Raw genomic sequence first — 13,279 nt, forward strand, 5'->3', positions numbered from 1 at the left:
TAAAGAAAGATCTTGGTCTGTAGGTTCGTGAGTCCCCGATGCAGGTGACAGCCTTGCTTTACAATTGTCCCAAGCTGGGCTGTCAATTAGATCCATTGTAAAGCAATTTTTGAAGGACCCAGAAATAGAAATGTAGAAATATGAAAATATAAATTTGTAAGCCTAAAGAAACAGGAACTGACAGTTATCAACTAGGGATTGACTTTTGACAATGGTTTTCTTTGCTTATGACTGGCAGCTCTGGCTATGACCAAGGTTAACTTTTTACAATGGCTCTTTGCAGCTAGGGGATTAGTTTTTTTTCAATACTATCCTCCCCCAGCCACTTACAACTGACAACTGCCATGGGCCAAAGCTAACTTTTAATAAAGGTTTGTACAAACTTCTAGCATACATCCCATCCCATGAACTTTAACCAAATGCTCCTATGTGACTTTCGGCTTCACATTGTTTCTCATCCTTCCCTGCTGTGGGAAACAGCAGTGCCAGAAAAGCTGCAAAGTTCCTTGTGAACGTTATTAGCTGGGAAGGAAATCTACAGGCTTTGTAAACATGATTTAACTGAATTCTTGCTAGTGAAAATTGTAAATCTTAAAATACAGTATGTCTCTAAGCTTAATCTTGAAATTGTAAAAGTTTCTCTGTCCATGCCTAATGCTTACTTCTTATTATAAAAAGGGGTCCAGAACCTGCCCCCATTGCTACAGTTTCAGAAGCCCAAACGCTGGCTGTGGTTCCAGTTAGCTGACAAGTTTTTTGTGCCCAATGGTGATTTTTGGAATAAAAAAGTTTGCTTCTGGTTTCATAGACTTCATTGGTCTATCTCCCATTATTTGCCCCTAGACCCAACAATTGTAAAGGTAGGTATTTTGAAAATACCTTGGCTTCAAAACTGAAGTCAAAAGGTGTGTTACTTTGGAGAAGAGATTTTGCTTTTGTTTCCACAGAAAATGAGAGGCTGTGGATTCATTCTGAGTTAAGAAAAATCCAGTTTGATCAAAGAAGACCACCTGAGAAATCTCTGGTAGGAACAGATGGCCCAGATGTCTGAGTTCTACATCCAAAACGGATTCAAGATGCTGCCTGAGATGATCAGGTCTCACAGGATACTCCAGTCAGGACTTGATTATAACTCTACATTTTCCTTAGGTCCCCATAAGATTATCAGCGCCCCAACCAGCCAGAAGTAGCCTGGAAAACTATGCCCACATTCCCCAAAAATGAACTATGAATATTTTCCTTTGTTTTTTTTTAAAAGGGGGAAATGGTGTGGGAGAATTGTCTGTATTCTGTCAATCATATTTTAAATAAACGCTGATTGACCAAGCAGGAAACATAGGTGGGAAAACCAAACAGGAAGTAGAGGCAGGGCAGGGAGAAGGCTAGGAAGGAGGAAGCCCATTCCTCTATTCCTGCCCAGACCACAGAGAAGCAAGATGTAACCTGCCCCACTGGAAAAGGTACTGAACCACATGGCTAACACAGACAAGAATTATGGGTTACCATAAGATGTAAGAATTAGTTAATAAGAAGACTGAGCTAATGGGCCAATTAGTTTATAATCTTTTGGAGTCCTGTGTGTGATCTTCTTTGGGGCTTGCCAGCTGTGGGGTACTGGGCGGGACAGAAACCCCAACAAGCCGGCCTTCATGTTATACTTGTTTCTAAGAGGAATGGCTCTCTAGAGCTGTAAGGCTTAGGCCAAAGTCTGAAGTCCCTTAGGGTCACATGTGGTTCTCCTATAGAGGGACAGAACTGCACACAGGGAAGTTTGCCTCAACTTATGTTATGTTAAATGTAGAAAAATGCCATGTCGTATAAGTAGGTTCCAGAGTGGATGTTTGCAGCTGCTCTAGAGAGTGGCAAGGCAAAATGGACAGGAGCCAATAAATGCACTCAATATGGCTTTATCCATTTATTTTTGATCCCAGAAGCCACAACTACAGCCGTTTCAAATTCTCCCAACTGGGGCAAGTTGACAGTGAACTCCTAGATTTGAGTTGACAGCACTTCCGTGTGTCACAGTGTAATTCACTTTGTTATAATAGTGACATCCTGGGCTGGAGAGATGGCTCAGCGGTTAAGAGCAGTGCCTGCTCTTCCAAAGGTCCTGAGTTCAATTCCCAGCAACCACATGGTGGCTCACAACCATCTGTAATGAGGTCTGGTGCCCTCTTCTGGCCTGCAGGCATACATGCAGACAGAATACTGAGAATACTGTACACATAATAAATAAATAAATCTTTAAAAAAAAAAGTGACATCCTGAGAACACAGCTGCCTGTGCAGGTGGGTTAGCCCATGCCAACCCTGGTTGAAACAGCTCCCTCTTGAAGGCTCTAGGAAGCAGGGACATATTGAGAAGGGCCAGGAGCTTTGTGGCTCAGTCTCTCTGAAAACAATCAGTTCACTGTAAATCAGTATGGTGAATGGAAGCGGCTTCTCTGCCCTATGTGTGACTTATATCACATGCCAGTCACAGAAGAGCCTGGGTCAGACAGGGGCAGCTAGACCTCTGCCTAATGGTGGAGCCTCCTGGAAGCTTCTGCTCTGTTGTTTTCTGTGTCCACGGTGAGGGTCTGGCTGCAGGTGTTGGCAGGAAGGGAACTGGACAGTCAGCCACTACTGTGGGAAGGTAAGGGAGAAACAAGCTGGGCAGGGGTGTTGTGGAGTATTATTTTAACTATGCAATAGTGTGTTATATCTGCTTATGCTGCAGAATAATTACTTTAACTCTGCAAAGGTGTGTCACTTTTGTTTTTGTTGCATTTGTTTAATGATGTAAGGATGTGTGTTTAATTATGTAAAAATGTGTTGCAACAGATGCGCGGTGGTGGTGACACACACCTGTAATCCCAGCACTTGGGAGGCAGAGACAGGAGGATCTCTGTGAGTTTGAGGTCTACAGAGTGAGTTCCAAGACAGCAGAGCTGTTACACAAAGAAATCCTGTCTCAGGGGAGAGGGGAAAGATATGTAGCATTTGTTTCACCTTACCTGCTTAAGGCACCTGATTGGTCTAATAAGGAGCTGAATGACCAATAGGTAGGCAGAGAAAGGGAAGGTGGGGCTGGCATGCAGAGAGAATAAATAGGAGGAGAACTCTAGGCTTGAGAGAGAAGGAAGAACGAGAGAAGAGGAGAGGATGAGGGAAACGCCTGGGACAAGAAGCCAGGCAGACTCCAGCCAGACAGCAAGAAAGAAAAAAGAAGGTGGAAAAGCCCTGAGGCAAAACATAGGTAAAGAGAAACAGATTAAATAAGAGCCAAGGTCAAGCATTCATAACTAATATTAAGTCTCTGTGTCATGATTTGGGAGCTGTTTGGTGGCCCAAAAGAAAAGCCTGGCACACAGGGGAGGTACAGTACTCCTTATCATAAGAGAGGAAAGTGATGGGTAATTAGCAGAGAGATGGCAGGGTCCCACTGTCATTTCTAAGTCGTCATAGATCACAAGCTCCACAGCTACCTCAGGAGTAAGCCAGAAACTCTGAACTGGAAGTCAACTTGTGAAAAGGTTCCTGGGGTGGCCTTAGGAGCGTGTGCGTGTTCACAGGAACGGCACAGGATCTGCCTCCAGTACGGACAGGGACAGAGTGGACATGTCCAGAGCTCTAGACTGTATGTAGATACATTGCAGCATCTAAAAGACTTGCAGGTTCATTCCCTCATTCACTGCTCACTCCTCAGTGTGTCTGAACTGGTCCAGAGGTGTTGGCAGTCTTCCAATCCTGGCCTTCCAAGTGCTGGGATTGAAGGCTAATGCCATCTTGCTTGACTTTCCCTGATTCTTTATCACACAGCTATTAGGAGTTGTCTATTCATTGGGGCCTGTCCTGGTCCCAGGTCCACTTTATCCTCTAAAGGGAGTGTCCCCTCCCCAGTCAAAGAGATACACAATTTTGAGGAGCATAAGCTAGCATGTGCCTGGAGGAAATGGCCAAGACATTCTCTTGACTCGTGTGGTTCTGTTGCAGTCTAGAAAGGATTGTGTGTATGCTCTAACCACACACCAGTCTCTCCTGAGCTTCCTGTCTATGGGGAAAGCACCTGACCCAGCAGCTCCACAGGTGCCCCGGAAGAAACCCAGCCATAAAGGAGGACTGTGCTGTAGCGGACATCTCCTTCTCTGCCCAGCACTCATCCCCCCTCCCCCTCCCCCGCCCCCTTGTGGCCCGGAGTCAGCATTTCCCACGCTTTGGTTTCCTTTCAGCAGGGTAGCTGGTGTGGGGATTACTAGCTTGTCTGTAGATGACCCTCACGGTGCTCTCAGTCACCTGATCTTGGTAAAAAGACCTCCTTCATGAGAACCCAGGTCCCTTAGCCAGTCCTCAACTGAGTCCTCAGGATTTTCCCCAGAGCCATGGTCCCTGGGACAGGGACAGGCGTGGCAGACTTTCCGCAGTGTGGAAGCAGGGGAAGGAGTCTCCTCTGCTCAGGTCTGTTTCCACCATGGGTGTCCTCCACTAAGTGCTCAAAGCCTAGTAAGGCACTGTGATGTAGAGAGGACATAGGCCCGGTCGGGACTGAAAACCTGTGTGTGAAAAATGCCCCGCTCAGCTGCTAGCGACCACAGGGAAACACGGTATATGCGGACTTCCACAAGTGTTGATTTTTGGTCAAGCTCTGCAGAATGGATATTTAAGCTGTAGACTCCAGATTGTTTCAAAGTGACATTCTGTAACATCAAGGATCCATTAGGGTTTAGTGTCTCTCTAGCACTGTGTAACTTTCCTTGTTTAGTTCCTTGAGATTTTATTTCATATATTATAATTAGATTTTCACCCAGTGAAAGGTTGTCTGGCAGATTGTGAGCAAGTAGAAGGACGTTGTTCCCTTCGAGGACAGCAGGTGACACCGGACTCAGTGGTGGGTTCGGCAGCGGTGGGCACATTCCATATGGTTAAAAGTGAGGCTACAAGGAAGGAGAGAAAAAGACTTCAGTGTGTGGACCTGAGTCATGAATAGGTAGGTGTCTCTGTTCAACATGTATGTGTTCTCTCACACATGTGTGTTTGTATGTGTGCGTAGTGTGTGTATGTGTGTGGTGTGTGTATATGTGTGTAGTGTGTATGTGTGTGTAGTGTGTGTGTGGTGTGCATATATGTATGTGTATATGTGATGTATGTATGGTATGCATATGTGTGTATGTGTGGTGTGTGTTGCGTGTGTATGTATGTGTGTGTGTGTGTGTCTGGTGTATGTATATGTGTGTGTGTGTATGTATGTGTGTGTTTCCCTCCTCCTCTTACTGTTGAGGTCAGCAGCATGTTATTCCCTCAGCTTCCTAAACTTCTCACGGTATTGTATAGTATAACTTTTTCCCTAGATGTCTTCACCATTCATTCACTCTTCTCTGTCCTCAGATGCAGGGACCCCACACAAGGGCTCAAAAAACAAAACAAAACAAAACAAAACAAAACAAAAGCAGAAATCTGGACCTTTATAAATAAATGATCGAACTTTAGCTAAAGCCAGTGTATGTAGATGCTATCAACCATGGCTTCCTTCTCTTGCATATTTACAGTCTTAGACCCTTCCTCTTACTGAGATGAACCAACCCGCCTGCCTCCTGGTCCTGCTGTATAGACTTGTCTCCTCAACTCAGATGTAAAATAAGCGCGTGGAGTGTCTAGGCCTCTGGAGGTGTCTCTATCAGAGCACATGGTCCACCTGATCCCAGTTTTCCTGTGCGTGTGTCTGTGTGTCTGTCTTTTTTCATGCCTCGCTGCCCCAGTTAGGTTTTCAGGACCCAGCCTTGTGGGCTGCTGCCTAGGGCCTTCATTTTCTGACCTTTCTCCGCTCTGCTCTTTTACCAATCATGGAACTCACTTTAGCTCACTTTCCTGATGCCTTTGGTGGTCTGTCTTCCTGCCTAGGATCTTATCTCTGTGAGGATGGGGATTAATTTGATCCAGCTGTCACCTCAGTAGCAATGATAGGCTCAAATGCCTGTGTAGGAATGAAGAAGTGTTCCTGTGACCCTGGATGTCGAGAACTTAACTTTATAACTGTGGATAGGATTTTTTTTTTGAGTTCTTGTGTGGGGCCCCTGCAAGAATCAGGCTGGCTAGGGAAATGATATGGGTGAGATAAAAATAAAACTCAGTTCAACCTGATTTAGCTGGTGCTGGGCCAAACTTTTGGAGTCCGACACCAAATGGTTTATTTTAGCCATATTCAAGCAGTGTACAACTTTGGAAAAAGTTTCCTGATGTCAATTAACTCAGTCCAGTGTACAACAAACTTAAGAAATGAAGCTGACCAAGGAAGTGAGAGAACGCTATAACTTTAAACCACCGAAGGGAAAAATGGACAAAGACACCAGAATATGGAAACACCTACTCTATCGGGTCCCAGTTAATCTCATCACGTGTAATTCATCCACTTGAGCAGCAGCATCTCCTACCTAAGGTCCGGCACAAGGAAAAGGAGGACAGAACTCTTCAAATGTCTTGGTGCCCAGCGCACCATTTTGGATCTTGTAGAATTAGTGAAGGGCATGGTTTCTGGGCCTTCCCCATGTGGAGGATTAGGTTTACACAGTGCACCCACTGTAGCATTGCAACTTCTCCCGAGCCTTAAAATTCCTTTAACACTAAGCCAAGGATGTGAGGCATCTCCGACTCTTTTCAGGAGGCCATCCTATGACAAATGCTTCCTCTAGCCAGTCAAACTTTGGACACTTTTCAGGAGGCCATCCTATGACAAATGCTTCAGCCAACCAGCCACACTTTGGACACTTAAAAACTTGTGGGTTTTTTTATTTTTAGTTTAACCCTATTAAAGCAAGAATTTCTGGGCTGGAGAGTTGGCTCAGAGGGTAAGAGCATTGCCTGCTCTTCCAAAGGTCCCGAGTTCAATTCCCAGCAACCATATGGTGGCTCACAACCATCTGTTATGAGGTCTGGTGCCCTCTTCTGGCCCGCAGGCATACATGGAAGGAATGCTGTATACATAATAAATAAATAAATAAAAAAAGAATTTCCGTGGCTCATATTGATAAACTCAGCTTGGTCGAGTTCCTTCCACAATCATCTCTAACCCTTATCCATTCCCATATACATATTCCTCAGACTCTGGCTTGAACGAATTAGCAAACTCATTAAGCATAAGGTTGCAGTGCATCTCCTCATGGACCACACTTTCTGTTTCCCCTAGGAGGATGCTTAGCCTTAAGTCTGGTTATAGGCCATGCCTCGCATTTCCTTTAGGGAAGTCAGTGCTGGTCATTGACTTACCAGATTAAGTTCCTCAGCAAAGGTGAAGAGGGCAATATTGCAGCAAGGTGGTGTGCGGATGCATCGTCTGCAAAGATGAGAGAGATTATTTCTTTGAGTGAAACAGACCCTTGAGAATCTGTGGTTTCAAAGTTCTCTGTTTCAGGAGCACCTTCCCGCATATCTTCATCCCAAGTTACAGGATCCCACTCCTGGTACCAGTCTGTATGCATCAGGGTTCTTGAAGGAACTGAACTGGTTCACACACACACACACACACACACACACACACACACTTGTATACACACACGTACACACACAGGTGTGCACACAATGTACACACAATGAACAAGCACACATACAAAATGATAAGATGGTCTTGAAAGTTGTGGTGGGCAGAGCAAGGTCACTCAGCGGTGCCAGTATGAAGGCTGGATTGTAACTCAGTGGTGGAGTGTGTGCAAGGCCTTAATAAATGTGTTCAACCCTGACAAGTCCCAGCATTCTCAGCCTATGGTTGTGATGGGTGGCAAGGGAAAGATGCTGTAGAGTTGCGATTTGTCCAGATCACTAGGTGCAATGTTTACGAGTGAGAAGAGGGGGTGTGGGAGAGTTGGAGATGAGAGGGGTGAGGATGGACACAGGGATGAGGAACTTCAGGACACCACAGTGTTGGCTTAGGGGTGAAGGAAGAAGCGACAGTCCAGGAGAGCAGGCACCCTCAGGGAAGGGCTGAGAGTAGTGGCCCAAGTGTGTGAGGAGGCTGCAGGTAGCCATCCTGTGGGCCATGTTGGGGAAAAGACGACATGTCCTGTCTGCATGAAGCCTGGAGAGGAGGTTCATGTTGAGAACCAGGGGGTTCTATGTGGACACTGGGGTGTGGAGAGGAGGTTTGACAGTGAGACCCAGTCAGGGACAATGCGGAAAATGATAGGCTTGGTGGTATAGAGACCAAAGGAGCAGTTCTTGCAGGGCATTTCTGGGGGCTTGGCCCTGGATATGTCTCCCACTTGGTTACTATGATGGGCCTGCTCTGTGTGTTCACATAGGTGAAAGTGTCCTGAGTGCTGGCTTGTGGGCAGAGGAGAAACTCAGTATCCAGAGCAGGGCACCCTGGAGTGTGAGGGAGTGAGGACCACTGGGTGCTGTCCTGGCTGCAAGGCTCTTGAGAATCTCACTCTATCTAGTACTTAGTCCCCGACTTTCGCCCTGGCTGAAGCGCTTGTCTCGTGGGAGGAGGGGACTAAGCTGGAACATCTGGCAGGTGATGTCTCCCTGCATGGCAGAGGAGAGAGTTCTTGCAATTCTGTGCAGCTGTCTGCTAAGATAAGTCCCTGCAAGCACAGACAAGCAAAGTGATGGGAACGGGTCGCTATGCAATTCCTTTTCCTGGTGACCACGAGGTCTTCCAGTGTCCCTGCCAACCTCCAGTCTTTTTTTTTTTTTTTTGGAGATAGAGACCTTGATCTTTCCCATCCAGGGTTCAGGGCGACCAGTCAGAGTCACAAGAAACCCAGGTGGCCAACCTTCCCAGGCCCCAGAGCTCACTCCAGAGCCACTCTCCTTGTGTCACCTACCTACCACTGTCTGCGTGCCCAGGAGACCACCTGTGTCCTCCTGAGAACAGTATCCAACGTCTCCAGGCCCGGACCCACCCGGAGGAGCTCTCAGCCATGGCCCGGCAGTGCTGAAAGCCCTGTCCCCAGCCTCCCTCCTCTGTTTGGAACCCCAGAGGGTCCTCTCACTGTTATTCCCAACTCTCAAGTCAGATGTGGAGTGAGACAGGCTCTGGGTCAGTGGGACAAGAGACGTTTTCTTCTGTTTGAACAATTTATCTTTATTATTTGGGTCTTATTTTATTTTATAAACTATTCTTTTTACATCTTTATTTGTATTTTTCCTTTTTCTTTTTATGTATATATATATATGTATATTTATTGAACTATATATTTTTCTCCACTCCCTTCTTTTCCTCTCCCCTCCCCTTCTACCATCTCTCAAGGTCCCCATGCTCCCAATTTGCTCAGGAGATCTTGTCTTTTTCTACTTCCCATGTACATTAGATTATGTCTCTCTTAGGGTACTCTTTGTCTTCTAGGTTCTCTGGGATTGTGAATTGTAGGATTTGTTTTTTGCTTTATGCCTAAAAGTCACATATGAGTGAGTACATATATTTGTCTTTCTGGGTCTGGGTTACCTCGCTCAATATGATGTTTTCTAGATCTAAACATTTGCCTGAAAATTTCAAGACGTCATTATTTTTTTCTGCTGTGTAGTACTCCACTGCATAAATGTACCACATTTTCCTTATCCATTCTTTGGTTGAGGGACATTTAGGTTGTTTTCAGGTTCTGGCTATGACAAACAAAGCTGCTATGAACATAGTTGAGCACATGTCCCTGTGGCACGATTGAGCATCCTTTGGATACATACCCAAAAGTGGTATTATTGGGTCCTGAGGAAGATTGTTTCCTAATTTTCTGAGAAATCACCACACTGACATCCAAAGGGGTTGTACCAGCTTGCATTCCCACCAGCAATGCAGGAGTGTTCCCTTTTCCCCACAACCTCTCTAGCATAAGTTGTCATCAGTGTTTTTGATCTTGGCCATTCTTACAGGTGTAAGATGGAATCTCAGAGTTGTTTTGATTTGCATTTCTCTGATGACTAAGGAAGTTGAACATTTTGTTAAGTGTCTTTTAGCCATTTTAGATTACTCTGTTGAGAGTTCTCTGTTTAGGTCTGTACTTCATATTTTTTTATTGGATTATGTGATCTTTTGTTGTCCAATTTCTTGAGTTCTTTGTATATTTTGGAGATCAGACCTCTGTCTGATGTGGGGTTAGTGAAGATCTTTTCCCATTCCGTAGGCTGTCGTTTTGTCTTGTTGACCGTGTTTTACAGAAGCTTTTCAGTTTCAGGAGGTTCCATTTATTAATTGTTTCTCTCAGTGTCTGTGCTGCTGGGGTTATATTTAGGAAGTGGTCTCCTGTGCCAATGCGTTCAAGTGTACTTCCCACTTTCTCTTCTGTAAGGTTCAGTGTGGCTGGATCTTGCCCATTCTTACAGGTTTAAGATGGAATCTCAGAGTTGTTTTGATTTGTATTTACTGATGAATAGGTATTTTGAGCATTTCCGTAGGTGTCTTTCAGTCATTTTAGATTTCTCTGTTGAGAGTTCTCTGTTTAGGTCAGTACCCCATTTATTTTATTGGATTATTTGTTCTTTTGATGAGCAATTTCTTGAATTCTTTGTATATTTTGGAGATCAGTTCTCTATCAGATGTGGGGTTATTGAATGTCTTTTCCCATTCTGTAGGTTGCTGTTCTGTCTTGTTGATCATGTCCATTGTTTTACAGAAGCTTCTCAGTTTCAGGAAGTTCCATTTATTAATTATTGCTCTCAGTGTCTGTGCTGCTGGAGTTATATTTAGGAAACGGTTTCCTGTGCCAATGCATTCAAGTGTGCTTCCCACTTTCTCTTCTATGAGGTTCAGTGTGGTTGGTTTTATGTTGAGGTTTTTGATCCATTTGAACTTGAGTTTTGGACATTAGATAGATATGGATCTATTTGCATTCTTCTACATGTTGATATCTAGTTATGCCAGCACCATTTGTTGAATATGCTTTCTTTTTCCCATTATTCATTTTTTGCTTCTTTGTAAAAAAAATCATATGTTCATAGGTGTGTATATTGATATCTTGGTCTTTGATTTGGTTCCATTGGTCCTCTTGTCTGTTTTTATGCCAATACCAGGCTGTTTTCAGGACTGTAGCTCTGTAGTAGTTTGAAGTCAGGGATTTTGATGCCTTCAGAAGCTCCTTTATTATACAGGATTATTTTGGCTATTCTGGGTTTTTTGCTTTTCCATATGAAATTGTGTATTGTTCTTTTGAGATCTGTGAAGAATTTTGCTGGGATTTTGATGGACATTGCATTGAGTCTGTAGATTGGTTTTGGTAATATTGCCATTTTTACTATGTTAATTCTACCTACTCAAGAGCATGGGAGATCTTTCCATTTTCTGGTGTCTTCTTCAATTTCTTTCTTCAGAGATTTAAAGTTCTTGTCATACAGGTCTTCCACTTGTTTGGTTAGAGTTACTCCAAGACATTTAATGCTATTTGTGGCTATTGTGAAGGGTGATGTTTCTCTGATTTCTTTCTCAGCTCATTTATCATCTCTGTAAAGGAGAGCTACTGATTTTTTTTGAGTTAATCTTGTATCCTGCTACATTACTGAACGTGTTTATGAGTTGTAGAAGTTCCTTGGTAGAATTTTTGGAGTCACTTATGTAAACTATCATATCATCGGCAAACAGTGAGAGTTTGACTTTTCTGATTTTTATCCCCTTGATTTTCTTTTGCTGTTTTATTGCTCTAGCTAGGACCTCAAGTCCTATATCGAATAGACATGGAGAGAGTGGACAACCTGGGACAAGAGACTTTTATCACCCTCATTTAGCACACAGATAGAAGTGGCTTCCCTGGGCTTGGGGCTGGGGGCCTGTGGAGGGGAGACAGAGATGTAAGATGACAGGATGGGAGGTTTTTAGTTACTTGCTTTAGGTTTAATCTTGAAAACACAAATGGGAGACTCAATAAAACTTGTCACTAAATGAATTACATAGCAGTTTATGAGTTAGTAGCTTTTTTAAGATTAGGATTTTACAGTTTTTATCCCTGTTAAGTTTGAGTCTTAAAGATTTGAGTTGAAGATTCTTGAGTATCTCAATAAAACTTTAAACTAAACATGCACTAAACTTTAAACTGCAAATGCAGCCCATGGAGAGACTGGGGCTTTCCTCACCTTGTTAATAGTGGACCTCTAACCTTAGTCAAGACGTCTGCAAATCATATGCTTGTTATTTAAAATATCTATTGTTTCAGTGGATCTATTTTTTAAACAAGTCAGATCCCAATTACATATATAGCATATTGTAAACAAGAGTTGAATCCCTAAACAGTAAGTTGTAGGAAATTAAGATTACCCATGTATAGATGTTTTTTAAATATAAGCTTTTTGTTATAAACTTTAAGCCAAGTTTTTATTGCAGATTTTATAGATTTTTTTTAAAAGCACACCCTTACAAATCCTGAGATGGAGTTTGCAGCAGAGTCTTGAGAGGATTTTGAGAGTAGAGCTCAGAGAAATCACTACAATGGAAGGTTTTTCAGCATGGGAAGTGGAGAAACCTTAGAGATAAGAGACATTTGGAGGTGGAGAGTGGAACAAGTTCAGATAGAAGAGGTTTGGGGGTCACTGGTTTGTGCAGTGGCAGAAGCTGTTATCATAGGAGAGGATTTGAAAAACAAGCTTGCCAGTCTTTGGCCATTGAGCTGGACTGAGGCCAGGTTGTTTGGAGTCCAGGGAGGGGAGAGACAGGGTTGCAGAAGGAAAGTCCTGGAGTTCTATGAGCTTCAAGAGGGAGCTGAGATGGAGAGAGCATAGTGGCTGTGGACTGCAGGCAGCTCCTGGGGAGGGGACAAGGAAAGGGTAATAGGAAGTCTCAGGTGGGAGCCCAGAGAAGGAGCAGAGCTGAGCTGGATACAGTGTGGTTGTGACAAGGATTTCCACTGGGGTATCTCCAAGCAGAATGGGAAACTTGCCGGAGAGAAAAGTGTTCCGGACCACAGAGGAAAGGCGTCCCTTGTCTTTGTGATTGGGCCCAGTGGGTCGAGAGGAGCTTCCTGACACACCGGTGTGGCTTTTGTAGTAATAGTAGACAAAGCAGGCAGCTAGGGTTTACATCCTGGTGAGAGAGAGGAGAGGAGAGAAATAGAGACTTAAGAGAGGAGACAGACAGACAGACAGACAGAGGAGAGAGCAGCTAAGGCTTTTGGGAAAAGGAAGAGGCTAGGTGTCGTTAGTAGAAATATGTGCCCACGTGGGCATAACCTGGCCGGGTGTAGCAGGCCCGAGAGGAGAAATGCAGGATGAGTGCCCAGGCGGGTGGGCGTAGGGCATAGAAGGCTATGGGAGCGAGAGAGACAGGTCTGCAGCAGAGAGGGGGTTAGAACAGGGGGAGGGGAACAGCAGCTGAAGGAGCAGACTCTAGAATC

The sequence above is a fragment of the Myodes glareolus genome, chromosome 1 (genome assembly GCF_982192425.1).
Source record: "Myodes glareolus chromosome 1, mMyoGla1.1, whole genome shotgun sequence".
Taxonomy (NCBI): domain Eukaryota; kingdom Metazoa; phylum Chordata; class Mammalia; order Rodentia; family Cricetidae; genus Myodes; species Myodes glareolus.